Below are 11622 nucleotides of genomic sequence, written 5' to 3' on the forward strand. Positions count from 1 at the left end.
TCTCAGCCATCACCAAGCAGGAGCACATGGATGGCTCTGTTTTACAGACATATAGGACATGTCCTCTATGCACTGGAGAGGCATTGCTAGACTGTATTTGCCAAGATCCACCATCTTCTCCCTGTCAGCATGAGGGAAGTGCTGGAGCTGCTAATATGACTCAGCTGCAGTTGGACAGGTAACATTTTGGTACTTGGATCTGTCACTCCCATGGCTGCTGCCAGAAACTCAATGACCTCAGTTCAAGTGTCTCATTTACCAGTTCAGCATTAACAAGTGCCACTCCGTCCTACACTCACCACTCACTATTCTGGAACTCCAGCAGTAGGGAGAAACACACCCTGGACACTAAATTTCTCTGACTTAGGAACACAATGGGAATAAGAAAAGATTGATTCAACCCATAATGAACAAATGATTGTATCATGGCCACTTCATAATAAGAAGATGCATTTGCATTGCAGTCTCTCCCAGTACATCAGTTGCCTGAGATCTTTCTCTTAATTTTTCCCTGATGAAGATTAGAAACATTGCTGACAAGCCAACATAATACTCTCCATATGGTTGAGATATTTGCATAACACTGAAAGCCATAAATTATGCCAGAAGAAATAACAAAACAGCATTGTTGATGTATCCAAGGATATCACCAAAATAAGGCTTGTAGCCAGCTCTATGTTATTAAACCCACTAGTCTAGTTGGGAAAAGTCAATAAGCTTTCAAGTGCATCAGTTCTTCCCTAGGTCCAAAACAGAAGCAGCAGCCTTGAAAAAATAAAAACCAGCTGGGAACAACTGATCTAAAATTTAGTTAGATTTGTATCAATAAGACCACCTGAGAGAAAACAGATGGTATCTGTGATATTGAAGGAGATTCAAAAGGGAAATGAGAAGGCAGAAAATGTAGAGTTAATGGAATAAGTAGGACAGGTCAGTGAAAGAAAATGTCAAAAGTTGTCTCAGAATCTCTCTTTTACTGTGTTGATGACCTAAAGAAGGAAATTCAGACTTTTCCACCTTTACTAAAGGGTCTTGGACAGCACTGCACTAGCTGGCAAAAATGATATTTATCACAAGGCTGGGTGTCCATCCCTACAAGTCTGTCCCTACGATCCAGGCCCTTGGGATAATGCCACTGCAAAGATATCTTCTGAAAGGGCCTGGAGATTACACTATTTTTCCACAACCAGAAATTTTTCTGGTGTCAAAAAATGGAAGCAGTGTATGGACAGACATGGAAGATTACACTTCTCCTACCTTTTGGAATAAAAAATTAGGTTTTTTGTGGTTTCATCAAGACTGGGATTTGGCGATTAATGGAAACAACCTTGTATTACTTTTTTTTATCACAGACTTCATATCTTCTGCATTTTGCTTTGAGCTTAAGACAATGAACCCAGAAAACTCTGGACCAGTAAAGCTGTTCCAGAAGTACTCATTAAGGCTGATTTCTAATCCAAGGGTATCTCATCCTGTCCCTAGGTGAGAACATCCTGTGAAGTCTCTCCCATCACAAACCACACATAATTCAAAAAATCCAACATGGAAATGTCTTCTGCTCCCAGACACATCACCTCTCACCATGGTTTCTCAACTTCCTCTTCCTTATAGGTTGGCCCAGATTTCCAGAAAGACTGGGAAAACATTTTGTGAGCGTCAGCTAAGCTTCTGGATCTGCAGTCAGAGCTGCCTGCCCTCCCATGCTGCTGAAGAGCCTGTGCAGTGACACACCCTGCAGCCCCTCACCCAGAGGAAGAAAAGGGGATCCCTCCTTTCCCAGGGTCTGAGGCAGGGCCCAGGTGCCATTGCTTCAGCCCCCTCTTGGTGCCCCTCCAGCCAGCACACAATCTCTTTGCTGGGCCCAGGGGAAGCAGAGCACTTGAACTACATCTGGCACAATTCTGCTGTTCCTCAGGGAAATCTGCGTTGAGTGCTAAAATAATCACAGCAGCCAGATTTGTGGGGATGCATTCTCCAGAGACACCAAACAGGCCAGGAGCTTGTCAGGAAAAATGCCAGCAAACACTGCAAAGACAGATAGAGAAAAGTAGCGTCCCAAGAGAAGTACAGGACACAAAAACCAGGACAGACAGATAATTAAGAATACCTGTATCATTCAAGGTCATGTGTGTCCCTTCTGCACCAAACAGGAGGTATGCACTGCTCATCTTACAGTCACACACAGGTTCCTGTTACTGATCAGCAGAGACTGCTTCATCTCCATTTTTTTTCTTCTATTTCAGCTTTCAGCTGCATTTTGTGCATTATCACATTAACAGTTCCCCTTAAATGTTTTCTTAGTTTTGTTTGTGTGGGTGAGTTTTAGTATTTTTATAATAACTGGTTATAGTTTAGTGATTTATGTAGCAGTGGTCTCATTATGTTTATGTTATAATTTAGTGGCTGTTACAGCAACTGTATTTTTTTAAGAAACCTTCCTGGAATAGCAGCTCATGGTGCTCCTTTAAGCTGGGGGGTTTTGGGGGCAAAATGGAGCTAAAATGATACAGTCATATATCTGAATGATGTATTCAAACTGAGTAAAACAAGCCTCCCTTCAAGGACTAGCAAAGCAGACACTTGTTTATGATCTGCCTGTGTGCAACTTCACCTTTATACATTACTAAACATGAGTAGGATGGATGAAATTCAAGAATCAGATACAGGCAAGAAGAACCAGAATGGATAAATCAAAGACATAAATATATTTACTAAAGAAGTCCTAAAGCAACTGGTTCTCATGCCCCTAAACTCTAAATGGCCTCCGCGGGGCCTGGGAGAGGTCTGAAAGCTCTAAGTGACCTATGGACAACTGATTGAAGAGAAACACATGGTGGTGCTGATGCTGCAAAGCAACCCTCAAGTTTTAACATGAAAAAGGCACAGAGGAAAAGTGTGGTTTTCCTGGGAATACTAATAGAGAGGGAGTAAAACTTCTTGCCATATCAAAGGAAGAATCCACTAAGGACAATTTTAATAGTATAGATGGGAACCTAAATGTAAACTGGAGGAAAAGCACAAAAGCATGGTCTTCTACAGACATAAAAGAGAGAGTGACAGCAGAGCAACAACCTCCCAGTCCTGAAACTGTGGGAGGGTCTGAACCATGCTGTAGACAACATTTAAGCTGGAACTTTGTTTCCATACTGAAATTCATGCTAACCTTTCTCATAAGAAGTCACTTAAAATATCAGGAACCCAGAGATATTCTGAATTCCCAAGGGTTCTTACTCCACCCCATAAAATGGAAGCATTAGAAATCAAAGTATTCCCCCATGATGAACCAGATTGCCCAATGACAATGAGAGGCTCCTACTTTTGGAGAAGACATTTGGAGATGGTATCACTATGTTACTGAACCACCTCTCACCAGCCATCTTTCACTGCTGTCCTAGTCTGTAAGGAGCAGAAATAAATTCTTCTTCAGAGGCAAACAAAAACCAGAAATCACCCAGCTCAGGAAAATAATATTAAACAGATCTGATAAAGCACTCTGAAAAAACATCAACTACTGAATAAAAATATCAATTATACTCTACTCCCTAAATGCAGAGGTGCTTATAGTATTTGGTTAGTGCAGCGCACATGCCTTTGAGATAGGAGTGTCAAATAAAAATCTTATACAATTTAAATGAAGTGTCTTAGCAGTTAAGGATTTACACAGTGTTTGGAGTAAACCTTCTGAGGGATCTTCTGCTTTGTTCTGTGAAGCCTGTGACCTTCCTGTCTGTTGGCTCAGAGATGAAGATGGCACTTAAGCCTGACATCAAGATACCTGGAAATACTGCATGACTTGTGACAGCAGAAAATTAGGAGGGTGAAGTTGTGGTGTCTCAGCCCCAACACAGATACAGCAATGAAAAGCAGCAAAGAGAGACCTGAATTCCACTCCTTTCATTTTCAAAGAAAATCTTTGCACTAATGGCCAGAGTTGAGACTAGAAACAAACAGCATGCTGCTGACAAAGAGGGGGGCCATAAAGTCTCTCTGACATTTGTTGTATTGTTCCTATCATAATGTAACTTGTAATAGCCAATAGCACTTGTAATCTTTTATCATTCATGCAGCAATCCCACTGAACGGGTGCAAAGCCACATCACAAATGCACCCACAAGGTGTCAGTGCTCCAGATCTGTCTGCTCCTAATATGACTGATTTCTTGCTCTTCCTAAATCACATGAAGAAATATTTCCTGGGGAAAAGCAACCTTCAAGAGCACTCTATTCAGAGTACACAATATTTATTTAAGGCTGGATCCTTTAAAAGGTAGGTTCATACATAGAATGCTTTGCTACTAGTGAAGCAGCCTTGTTTTTCATCAGCACCCCAGTTATTGCTTTGTCAGCTGCTGTGTCTCTCTCGGTGGCATCAACAAGACAAAGCAGCACCAAGCATACTGCAAGCTGCCATGACTTGGGCTGCTATAAGGAAACTGTGCCATCAAGTTTCAATACACTTCCAGAAGCAAAAGCACTCCTGTGGTGACAGGCTGGTAGCTTCCAGAGCTGCCAGCTCTCACTCATACATAGAAGGTGGAAATAAATCACAAGATGGTGTCAAAAACACTTTGCGGCGGATGCTAGGAAGTAAACTCATTATTTTACACTTGAAAATCCACCATAATTTAAAATTTTCTGCAGAATTAAGTTTAGATTTACCTTTGGATTTGCTTAGTGTACATTATGTAAAGCACAATCACAGCAAATATTCTTTCTATTCTAGGATTCTTCCTTCATCCCTAAATGTTTGCTGCTTTTACTTTCTTGAAGAATGGTCCTTGACACATGTGAAGTACACAATTAAATGGAAACTGTATTAACATACTGGCAGAACACTCTTCTCATCTTGTGAACTGTACAGTAAAAACCAACTGCATAGACAAAAAGAACAAACCGAAGCTCATACCCATCCAATTCATACAAAACCATTTTCAACTGATGGCTGCTTTGACCAACACCAACTAGAAACACAAACCCCCACACTTTCAAAAGGGCAAACCCTACATTGTGATGGCAAGTTGGGAAGCCAGACAATAAAAAGAGGCAAATCTTGGGACTCCAAGAAGAAATTTTGGTGAAAGATAAGCCATGCCCCATCAGCTTTATCTTTTCTTTAGGGAAATTGTACCAAGCCAATTTGACTGATAGAAAATTCCTGTGTGCTTAAGAGATTAATTACTTAATGCAGATACCAATATCTGCCTGTCAGCTTGTGTATGTCCCTAATGCAGATGTTTGGGCACTGATAGCAAAAAGCACTGACATTAGACTCCATAAGCAGCTAACTTCTGGATAAAATACAAAGCTAAATTTAAATATATAAGCCTGTATACTCCTTAGTTTACATAAAGTCAGAAATGCACTCCACACCAAGAAAAATGGGCTGATTTTCACAGTGATATGTCTGCTACTGTACAGGAGCGGGATTTATATAGCTTAAGAGCAATGCAGAAAATTCAGAATAAGCATGAGACTTCAGGGCTTCACTATCAGACTCTGGATATCACCTGACACTCAAGTAACAAACAAAGTTTGTTTCTTCTCTTTCCTATTTATTAGGTACCCATTCTGCTGTTAGTGTCATCGGCTTGCAAGAAGACTACAGGAAACTAAACAGAGTTGTTCTTGTAGCTGAACAGACTCCTGAGCACTCATATTGCTTTAAATTTTATGTGAGGGCCTGATACGCTTTTAGTGCCATTGAGGGAAAAGACCAGAAGATAAAACTGCTTCCCAGCTTGTCCCCAGATTGCACACGGATGGTGGTGGTGATGCAGCAGAACTGGCTGGCAGTGGCAGGTTGTTTTCCTAACTAAAGAGTCATAGCTTTTTCTATATGCTCCTCACGCACACTCAGAAGTACTGCATTCACAATACTGGCAGCTCGTGGCTCCAGGTCTTCTCTTTGCAAGACAAGAAGCTAGGCTGTTCTAGTAATGACATGTTCAAAGAAAAAAGATGATTTTCTAGGGGCAGATAGCATTATCACTGAACCAACTGCTTCAAAATGTGTGTCAGGTGTCTAAATTAGTTCTGACACTAGTTTAAGACTGGATATAAGGAAAGAAATTAGGTTCTTTAAATTTACCTTCTGAATTTTGAGCCATTTACTGCTCATGTTTCCAAGGCTTTGCTCATAACCAAATTGCCCATTTCTGAAAGATTCTTACATCATCACAGGACCACAGCAGCTAACTTTATCACAGCTAAGCCACGCTGATGGACCAGGGTGAGCACACTGACTGTGCTTTACATAAGCCACAGAAAGAAACAGACAGAACAAACCTTGGCATTCTGTCTTTCTCTTCATCCTGTGAATTTGTTTCACCTGGGGATTGCTAGTTTGAATGAAAGAGCTTGTATTTTCTTACAAGTGATCTACTGCACTTTAACAGCATGTCAAAGGAAAATATCAGCTCATGACTTCACAGGGAAAAAAATGACTGTTCTGGCTCCTGGACAAATGATGTAGGAATGACAACAGAACTGTGTTTAATGTACACAGAAGAAGGCTGGGGCTAGATCTGACTGCAGTCTTACACTTGCAAAAAGGAGTTAGAGTGAAGACAGAGCCAAACTCATCAGACGAACACAGCAAAAGAACAAGACAATGTGCACAAGTTGCAACAAGGTTATTTCTGATAATGGAAAGGTTTTCACCGTGAGCGTACTCAAGCACTATGACAAGTTGTTGTGACCCTTCATTCTCAGAGATGTTCAAAATTTGACTCCCTGAGAATTCTTCTCTGAGAAAAGTGCTTTGGCCTTTAAGTAGAAGGTTGGATCAGGTGACTTCCAGGAGTCCTTTCCAACCTGCGTTCTCCATGGTTCAGTGACAGGCACAACACAATTTGTCACACAGCTAACAAACACAGAGGGAGCAGCAACACAGCCAACAGACAGACCTGGTGATGACCCCTTAGCAAATCAGCTTACATCAGAACCTTAGTGCTTGAATTTCCTTTGTAATGCCCAGCTTTTCTCTTCACCCTTCCACTTCCACCATATAGGGTCTTCCTCAAACCATCCTCTACTGTTCTGCTATATACTTGTAAAGACTTTGGATTTCTGCTTCTTACGATTTTTGGAACTCTCCCAGAGAATCACCTGGGAGGGTACTGGGCAGATGGTATCCATTTTCTCTTTAAACCAATGTCAAGGGGTGTTGGTTTCCACTGAATGTGATGAATAGGAAATCTTTGAGAAGCAATGGTAATAAGAACCTGCAGCAGACATAATATAAACCAAATAAAACCTGCAATTAATCTAAAAACTATTTACTCTGCTGATGCTTACACCCCACTGTTAGTCTTCAAGCATTAACATGTCCTGTTAATGACAGAGTTATTGTCTTAAATTATATTTGCTGTTGAAGTTTACTGGGTTTACTTCAGACCTGAAGAATAGATGTGGTGACAGGTCAGGTGCCAGCATGTTGCTTTGATCCACTTCCCGTGAACACAGACTATGATACACACAGTCCTTGGGAGGCTACTTTCCCAGCAGTTATCCACCTCTGCAGACAGACACGCAAATGCTTTATACATTAACAGGACAAGTAAGTTTGGATTTGTCTGCAGGAGGCACTAGATCACTTCCTGTATTAGAATTATGCCTTTTTCTCTTCCACGCTTACCTAAAACCAGCCCAATTTCAGAACATTTCCAAATCCTAATCTTGAGCAGAAGGACTGGGCTTTAGGTCAAGCCTTTCACGTACTACTATTCGAAATATCATTATACTGGTATTTTCAGTCTCTAGTTGTTTTTTTAATACAACAGATTCAACAAACCCTCCTTGTCCTAACCTCTATAAGATTAATGCAAATGGATTTTAAATGTGCCAGAAGGTGATTCCTACAGTTAATATATTCAGATATACCAACACCTACCTTCTGAACCTATAAAATGAGTATTTGCCTCTTTGACTATTTTTAGCAGGCTGACCTTTGAAATAGGCTTTCCCTTTAAACTCCTGGGGGTATTTTAGCTCTTGTTTTGTTCTTTGGCATTTTTTCCCCTTCACCTGTCTATAAACATTAGAGGGACAAACTTCACCAAGCCTTTCTTTTATCTGGCAAGCCCCATTCATGAGACAATTCAAAAGACATGGGCATCAATTAAATTAACAAGTAGACATGCTATTGTTATATTCCAATGTTATTTTCAACCACTGCATGGCAGACCTGGTAGAAATCATTAAGAAAAGCTTAAAAAGCAAGGCTGGCCATCCAGACACTCCATCCAGACCAACAGTTTCGCACTTGCCTGTGACTGTTTTTGCTTGAATGAGCCTCTCTTTTAGGTAGTTTTCTAATAGCACTTTAACTTTCCAGGTTTAATCCAAAAGCTTTTTATGACATTTGGATTTTTGTCAGAAAGTTTGTCAAATACTAGATTCATTATCTGTCTGTCCAAGAGCAAAGATGAACAAACCATTGTTTTCTTTGTAACCACTTGTTAGATTTAGTAAACCATTTGTGCTTTTAGAGGAGCTAATTTCTGACCTAGTTGTGGGTTGCTTTAGCCATGATACTTAAATGGCCTATTTTCCTGTCCTAATTTCCCTTTCTAAATCTACAATGCTCCACTTGACCAAAAAAAAATAAAGGCCAAACAATTTTGTATATTTTTTCTTCTCTGCACGGAAGAACCTCTGATCCAAACAACACAGACAAGTTTATTTTGTATGCCAGACTCATCCCTCCATCGTGTCTGGCTCATAATGATCATCAACATGAAATGCCACTACAGCATCTTGTGTGTTAACCTGTAAGATAGCAAAGATTCACACAACAGCTATGCCTACCCATGTTATTCCTCACTGCCTGGTGCAAGAAAGGGCTTCTTTAAGGTGGAGGATGTGATGGCACAAGCGCAATAGCACTGCTGGGAACTGGTTCTGTTCCAGAAAGCAAGGAGAATGTCATGACTGCATGCAAACACCATGGCACAGCCAATTCATTATTAACACGTCAAGAAATAACTGGGGTATATCCACAGGACATCTGTGCTGAATTTAAAAAAAAATTCTTTATTGTTACTGCAGCCCATATTTTAAGTGTATGTTTTATTGACTTCATATGTTCAGTCATACGTTGCTGATAACTAAGCTGACTAATTGACATGACTCAATAAGTGAGGCAGTTCAGGTGACCGAGATGACTCAGATTTCCTGTTCAGTGACACAAGAAATGACTGGACGTTGAAAACTCTGCATCGATTGAGACATGGTTGATGATAAACAGCATTTTACTTCACAGACTTTGTTGACAGATTCTACAGCCATCATCAAACTTCAGAAATATATAACTGGCCCAAAGACCAGAACCTGCTTTAATGGTCAACTGCCAAGGTAGGATAAGGCCTTTACTTACTCCAAGTTAAGCCAGCTGAAACCCTGTCCCTTTGTGTGAATACATTATTCACCTCAAGACTAACATCTAAATATGTCAACTGAACACAATAAATACTACTGATGGAAACACCTGGCTGTTTTTAACCCTGTTTTTCCCCTCCCTGATTTTGATGTGCATGAGAGACTTCAGACAAACAAAAGAGGAAGAAAAATGACTTTGCAAAACAAAGAGTGAAATAAAATACTTAAAATGCTGTCAACAACTCATTGTAAACCTGGGAAAGATAAAGTGATAAAAATCAATTTCCTCAAATAATGTTTCAGTTGCAGTGTTTCAGACATTCCATAACAGCAGAGAGACAGAAAGTCACACTATCTTAATTTTAAGACAATGTATATACTTTAGAAGGATTTTGTATATACTTGAGCCTTTACATTTCAAGTTTGTGCCTCAGAAGTGACACAGGCCTTAAGATGTCAGGCACATAACAAATAACAGAAACCAGAAGCAATCGTGGGGTCGCAGGCAACAGAAACAGAAAAGATTTGCCTACAAGCTGAGTTTGCATTCACATTGTTTCAGCAGAAGGCTCCATGCAGAAAATCTCCTAAAAAACAATGCAGCTGATGTGAGTTTACAGGGAAACGAAGAACAAACTACCCAAACAGCTTCATTTGAAGCTTTTCTGATCAGGAAGAAGCGTGCTGTGATTGAGCCCTAGTAACTCTGTGTTTTCACTCCCTTTCCCCTTTGCAGGAGCATTTACTTTTTGTACTGTCTTGTAAGTGCACGTCAGCAGCATTACAAGTGCCCAGTGTACTCTCTCCATTGCAGTTTCCCATGAAAGAAAGACTAATTCATTCTGTTCATAGCTCCTCCTGTTGCCAGCAGTGCCATTGAAACACACTAAAGAAGGGCAGGAGAACAAAGACTGTGCAAGGAAGCGGAGAATAAGCATCAGAAAAAAAGTGAGAGAAGAAAAGGAGAAGGCGTATTCTGCTCTTGGTTATGTCTGGCAGCTCTGGGTTCGTCTAACAGATGGGAGTGCAGAATTCATCCTCTACAGAGACAAAGGCTGAGGAGACAAATACCTAGGATCCTCACTTGGACCAGCTATCTATGTTTTCCCTACAAAAGGGAAAAGATTTCCTTCCAACTCCAGGAGAGTCTTTTCATAACTAATAAATTATAATGAGCTATTTAAAATAATTAAGCCAATTTAATTGTAGCCAGAATACAAGCTAAGTGCTGATGAGGAATGGGAGCACAGACGTACTCCTAACCACTATCACAAACTACACAGTCAGCACAGCTGACTGCCATATCAGCAAAGGTATTATTCTAAATCCAAGTTTGTCCTATAACTTACAATCCAAATTGGAAGAGGGTGGGGAGAGATAACGACACCCCTGCTGCATTCATTTGTCACAGCTTTGTTTACTTAATTGGAGCCTTTGATTGCTTATACCAGCAGAACTGTGCCCCAGATTTTATGGCTGGCAGTGGGTATGAACCAAGTTGCATCAGACATGGTTAGACACATACCTGAACATGAGGTAGTAAACATGTAAGAGGTACTTCCCAGTCATAAAGGGCTGTAGGAGCTGAGTCCCTTAATAAGAAACACCAGCATTAATTAAGAAAGTGGAGGTACATCTTTTAATAATTTATGATGAAAGAGATCTCCTAAGACTAAGGGCAGCAGATGATAATATTGAATAATTCAACACTATAACCAAAGGAACAATGGCACAGTAACTTTAGATGTGAGCATTTGCAACAAAATCCAACAAAAACATTTGATATGCTGTCGGCTTCTTGTGTTCAGGAAAGATACTGTTTCCAATTGAGTGGACATCAAACAATTTCTGAAACCGGTCTTTACAACAAAATTAAAAGCAGCTGGTAAAATTGCACTGAACCAAATGACTTTATATTGGTTTTATTCTCTGCCAGACTTGAGCCCAAAAGATCAGAAGCGTGGACCAGTAAAGCAGTAGCTCCAGTCAGTAAATCTGCACTGTCAATCGCCTAAATTAGGCACAACATCAAGTCAGTTTAATTATCAAGGAAAAAAAAAACAATAAACCAACAGATTTGTAACTACTCCTGTCACTTCACAGAGTCCCAGCAGCAGGGATAGTCTGTGTCTATCAAGTTGAGAAACAAACATATATAAAGCTTCACCACTTTTGAGCATTCAGATTTAATTTGTGGTCACAAATATTGGAGAATCTTAATTTGTTGCCTGTCTAGCAGCTGAGA

This window comes from Pithys albifrons, chromosome 7 (genome assembly GCF_047495875.1).
Source record: "Pithys albifrons albifrons isolate INPA30051 chromosome 7, PitAlb_v1, whole genome shotgun sequence".
Lineage (NCBI taxonomy): Eukaryota > Metazoa > Chordata > Aves > Passeriformes > Thamnophilidae > Pithys > Pithys albifrons.